General features: G+C 54.3%; 1 long non-coding RNA gene across 2 annotated transcripts in view; it reads left to right on the forward strand.

Moving 5' to 3' along the window:
- Window positions 1-5,502, forward strand: part of LOC118453102 — an 11,473-nt gene extending 5,971 nt beyond the window's left edge. The window contains exons 3-6 of one of the 2 annotated variants that reach the window (XR_004843054.1): window positions 3,811-4,022; window positions 4,497-4,611; window positions 4,862-4,944; window positions 5,417-5,502. This is a non-coding gene — a long non-coding RNA (uncharacterized LOC118453102). The remainder of the gene's footprint in view (window positions 1-3,810; window positions 4,023-4,496; window positions 4,612-4,861; window positions 4,945-5,416) is intronic. The other variant, XR_004843056.1, reaches the window with a different exon arrangement.
- The last annotated feature ends 208 nt before the right edge of the window (window positions 5,503-5,710 follow it).

Genomic DNA, 5,710 nt, shown 5'->3' on the forward strand with positions numbered 1-5,710 from the left:
CCCGCCCCTGCACCCCTCTCGCTATGAGACAGCCGGAGCTGCTGCTCCTCCGCTTAACGGGTAAAGCCAGAGCACAGATGAATCGGCGTCGGGCTTAGATTTCACTTGCTGAGCTACTGAAAGTGGAGCCCCACGGGGAGGGGGAGGATCGCTGCCTGCAGGTGGGATGCTCTGGGTCCCTGGGCTTGAAGGGATGCTTGGGGCTGGTGTCCTGCTCTCCGGCCGTGCCCGTGGGGCCATGGGATGCTGGCCCCAGGGGATGGAGATGAGCCCTTCCCAGAAACCAAGCCCCCGAGCAGCAAAATTGCAGCTGTGGGGGTGCCAGTGGCATTGCACTCCTGGCTTTAGTAATCCTATGCCCTCCTGGAGCCGGTATTAGTCAGGCTCTCGTCACCCAGGCACAGGGGAAGTACACAACAGAACCCGTGGCCGCTTCCCCCCACTCCCCTTGGGTAACACGTGCGCCCAGCCGGGGCATGCCGCCCTGTTTTTGCTGCTCTACCTGACCTTTTTCATGACAAAAGCCCCAATTTCAGTCACGTGCTGCTAAAATCTAGGACGCAGAGAGGCACGAGCTGTGTGGGGTGAGCGGTACAGCCGGTTCAAATTAAATAACAAGTGTTAACTATAACCACAACCGAAATCAGGAAAGTTCTGAAAGCTTTTGCAATTTAAATATAGTTAAAACGGAGTTTACTTGTTTTGATTTTGCCCCTTTAGTGCTTGAGGTCCCTTGTACTGCTAAAAGCCAGGTCCCTGGTCCTCGTGGCACCCTGGGAGGCTGAAGGGTCCCAGGGAAGGCGCTCATCTTCCTCATGCCAAGAGACATTTTTTTTTTCCTATGACAAGAAAGAGGCCAGTGGGGTTTTGTTTCTCATGCCCAGCCCACGAGAGGAGACGTCTGTGCCTGCCCTGCTGCGTTCAGGAGCCACTTTCACCCGTTCAGCTGGGATCAGCTCATCTGCCCTCCCCGTGTTGGCCAACAGGAGATGACTGAGAACTTTCTTAGCAGCCAGTACACGCTGTCCAGCGCCAGGGTGCTTCTGGCTTTCAGGAAAGTTTCTAAAGAGAAAAAAGAAAAAGCAGAAGAAATGGCCCCCTTAGGCAGCAGATGCTCTCATGTGTTGCCGCTCTTGGCGTGTTCCTGATTTGAAGTGAAACTTGCTTACGTACCAGGGGGCAGCTGATGCTCGGGCACTTCGGGAGCCTTCAGGAGCTTTGTCCATGTGCACAAGTTGCAGCAAGTAAATTAAAGCACTTGTGAAATGATTAACTTTTGCTGTGCAAACCCAGCATCCATGCTCTCTTTTCCTCCGGCTGGGCATTGCATCTTCCTGCGAGCTGGGATTCTCTCTGATGGAAGGAGAAAAAAAAAAAGAAAAAAAAAAAGTGGAAGTAGTGAGTCACTGCCTGCAGCACAGCACCTTGCAGACGCCATGCAGTGGGGACGATCGCCGATGCGCCCGCTCCGGCGCTCGCTGGCAGTGATTCATCCGCCGCGGCTCAGCTGGTTTCACCATGAAACCCCCTGCCTGCGTGACGGTGCACTTAGGCAAGCCTGGACTTCGCCGGCCGCAGTGGGGTTGTCCCCGTCCGCTGGTCCTGTGCCACAGGAGCCCACCCCGGGGCTCGCTGCCCTGCGCCGGGCTGTTGGAAACGTGAGGCTTCAGCCACAGATGGAGCTTCTGTTGGGCAAGGACCAACTGGGCTTTCTAAAGAGGAAAATGAAAATCAGGCGGTGGTTCTTGGTGTTCCTGTCTGAAGGCAGCAGCACCAGAGGCACCAACCGATGGGGCATGCGGGGAGGCAGAAATGGGGTTTTTATGTAGTGTTGGGTGCATTGTAATGGGCTGGATTGGCCTCACGGTTCCCAGCGGGTTTGTTTCTGGCCTGACGGTGATGCTCTGCTCTTCAAGAGCCGTGCAACTGCCCCTGGGGAACTGAAGGTCTGATAAACCTCCTCCTCCTCTGTATTTAGACCAAATCTCCAATTCTTTTCCTCTAGGGTTTAATATTTAAACTTTTTTTTTTTCTTTTTTAAAAACCCCAAAAGTGGCTTAACCCCATGCAGCCTGCACCAGATGGAAATCTCTGCGGTGCCAGCATCACCCAGTCGAGACGCAGCGTTTGGCCCGGTGAGAAGCTCAGACTTGCTTAGGCAGGCAGGAGTGGCTGAGGCCGGGCGAGTGACTCAGGCTCCCAGGTACCGGGGCTGCTGATCAGGCAGTGGGGTGAGCTCTCAGGAAGGAGATAACCAGCAAGGAAACCATTTGCTTCTGTGGGATAAAAAAACCAACAAACCACCATCTCTGACCTATGTGACAGTCTTACGCTGTTACCGTAACCCTCAGGCTGACACTGAGATTGGCAAGAACTACATCAGCACGAAGCGATGGTGGATAACGCACGGCGCCGCTGCGTACAGCCTCCTGTTCGGCAGCTTTTGGGGTTGCATGAGAAGCAGAGGGTTGCACACAGAAGGGGTGTGCAGGGGAGCACCGTCCCATGGGGTTTTGCAGGGGGGATGCTGTGCCTGGGGTCTGATCACACAGAATCACGGAATGGCAGGGGTTGGAAGGGACCTCAGGAGCTCACCCAGTGCCACCCCCCTGCCCAAGCAGGCTCACCCAGAGCAGGGGGCACAGGACAGCGTCCAGGCGGGGGTTGAATATCTCCAGAGAAGGAGACTCCACAGCCCCCTGGGCAGCCAGGGCTCGGGCACCCTCAAAGTCAAGAAGTTCTTCCTCACGTTCAACTGGAACCTCTTCTGCTTCAGGTTGTGCCCATGGCCCCTTGTCCTGGCGCTGGGCACCACTGGGAAGAGTCTGGCTCCATCCTCGTGACACCCACCCTTGAGATATTTGTACGTGTTGATGAGATCCCCTCTCAGTCTTCTCTTCTTCAGAAGTTCTTCCTCATATTCAACTGGAACCTCTTCTGCTTCAGTTTGTGCCCATTGCCCCTTGTCCTGGTGCTGGGCACCACTGTGAAGAGTCTGCCTCCGTCCTCGTGGCTCTCATGGCCCCAGTGGGATCCAGCACAGCAGGGGCAGGGCTGAGCCCCAGCCCAGCGCTCCGGCTCTTGGCTCAGCTCATCTCACCCACCGCTGCTTCAACTGGCTTTGAACAGAGCTCGTGCTGCGATGGTGTCATGCTACTGTAGTAAAAGACCTTTTTTTTGTTGTTTTCTTCCCCCCAAATATTGATGGTTTTGGTACGTGTTAGTTCCACCCAACACGTGCAGTGGGCATCAGGTCAGGGCTCAGCCTGGCGAGACGCCACAAGCTGGGAGCTGGGTGATGCTGGTGCTGTGATTCTGGTTTGACGTAGGTGTTACGAGTCACAGGGCTGACCTGTGATGGTGCCTTGGGTGTCTCAGCTCTGCAGGCTGCCCTTTGGGGTTTCTTGGGTGTTTTTTCCCCCTTTTTTAAAACCTGTGCGTCCTGGCAGGGAGAGACTGTTGTGGACAGGGCTGGCCTGGCAACGGGAAAGGGTTGCCTGAGGACACGGCCAGAAATGAATCATGGTGATTGCTCCTCTGCTGGAAATGTCATTTCTCCATGGTAGATGCTGCCTTTGGTTGCCCAGATGGCTTCTGCTGGGATTTCCAGAGCACCCTTCCTAAATGTTCTTGGAGATGATACACAGCTTTAGTCAGACGTGTGTTTGCGTGCTTTTGCCCACCAGAGCTGCGTCACGATGCAAACACCCCTGCGTTTTGGTGACACGTGGCACAGATTTTCTTTGCACGTGGCTTGCGTGGTGATCTAGCGCTAAATGTCCCCTGGCTCTTGTTTCTCTCTCCCTCAAGTGAACCCCGTGCCCGTGGCCAGAGCCCTGCAGCACCTTTCCGCAGCCCCTCCACCTTCCCAACCCAGTTTCGGAGGAGCAGAGCTGCATCTCCCCGCCATGCCAGCTCCTCTCCCGCGCTGATGCCCCTGCCAGCAGGCAGCCCTCCCGTCCCGATTGCTGACTTGCTCTGCCTCCATTTTCTTCTGAATCAAACGACTCCTGTAGCATCAGGTACCTGGAAACCTTCATTCTCCGTGCAGCAAGAGGCATCCCATCTGCTTCCTTCCTGTGGTTACTTTAACCAGAGTGACTGAGCTTTACTGAAAAATTCACCACAGCTGAGCTGATGCTGCCCTTTTCCCCACGCGGGGCAGAGCCCAGGCACCGCTTTTGCTCATGAGGGTCCTCAAGCCCCTCCCTTGAGCTGGCAACACAGGCTCTGAGAGCTGTTTTCTGCCTCCCTATGGAAGAAAAGTGATCTAGAAGGGATGAAAATCGGTGCAGAGGGGTCAGGGGAGCAGGCGGCCCAGATCTGCCTGGGGTGAAGCTTCCAGCAGCGCTCCTAAGTGCAGCTTTTACTAAGAACCAAATAATCCCCTGGGGCAAATTCAGCACTTGCACTGACCAACACCAGGCTCAAGTCTGGGCAGAAACAGACTTAGAAATTGTCTTGTTAACTGAAAAAAATTGTTGTTTCTCATGCAGTGAGGAAAGAAAACCCAGCTGCCATTACACACCTGGAATCTGCTGGACTCACAAGTGAAGGGCTCAGAGCGGTAAAACCAAAAGAGACTCAGAAGTGAAAGAGCAAGGTGGCCAGGTGGGTGCTGCCCCGGCTGCCGTGCGAGCTGGAGTTTGGAAATGGTTACACTGGTTGAATTCTGGGTTTATTAGTAGCAGAGCTGCAGATTCCCACCGGCACGGCTTGCTCGGTTCTGTTCGGGATTCAACTGCCGCGCATACGGAGTCACGTGCATAGGTGCATAAGCCCCAGCCACAGGAAAAGCAAGCAGTTCTGTTGTTAATTTATATTAGTCTAGTTTTTAGCTAATATCTCCTATCTGATCTAGGATCAAGGCCTCATCCTGACTGAGAACAAATGCGAAGTTAAAAACAACTCGGTAGCTCAACGGAGACGGCAGTGCTATCTCTGGTGAGTCAGGGGAAGGGAGGTGTAGGGATGTTAAAGCCCCAGTGATTATCGATGACATTCGGGCACGTAACCAGTTATTTAACTGTAAATGCTGCTCTGAGAAGGGTGATGGCTGAAACGCCTGCTAACAGAGGCTGGAGAGGCTGGGGTGACCCATGGGGTACCTTGGGGCCAGTGTTTCTCTACTGTAAAAAATCACTGGTGGGTGTTTTGTTCCAGCGAATTTTGTCAGAAATTTGCATTTAAATGTGAGGACCTTGGGTCTTCTCAATTCCCTGGCCATTAAGGCATGCAATGCATCCTCAATGCTCCTCCTCACCTGGATCCCTGCCCGCTGGGCTCTTCCCCAGCACAGGGACCCTATGCACTGGTGCTGGTTTACAGCCCCGTGAACAGCTTGGAAGAAGAGAACAGAGGCTTGATTCATTAGGAGGTCTTTATTAGCAAAAATAAGAGATTTCTTTTCATACAGATACACATGCAAAAGTTCACGCAGTGACAGAAGCTGTGGCCAAGGCACGGTGCCCCCGCCAGCGCGACCCCCCCAGCAAGGGAGCCGCTGGTGCTCTTGGCTCTCGCCGTGGCCGTCCCCGCTTCTCCAACAACATTGAAGTCAAGGCGTGTGGTGGAAAAATGAGTACAGAGCTGGGCTCAACAGGAGCTTAATGTGTCCCGGTAAGAAGCTTAAGTTAAGTTTTACAGTGTTTGGCTCCCAGGCTGCCCTTGAGCCGATGCCACCCGACCGACTGCAGCGGAGGGAGTGACC

Source organism: Egretta garzetta, unplaced genomic scaffold (genome assembly GCF_000687185.1).
Source record: "Egretta garzetta isolate BGI_Z169 unplaced genomic scaffold, ASM68718v1 scaffold640, whole genome shotgun sequence".
Lineage (NCBI taxonomy): Eukaryota > Metazoa > Chordata > Aves > Pelecaniformes > Ardeidae > Egretta > Egretta garzetta.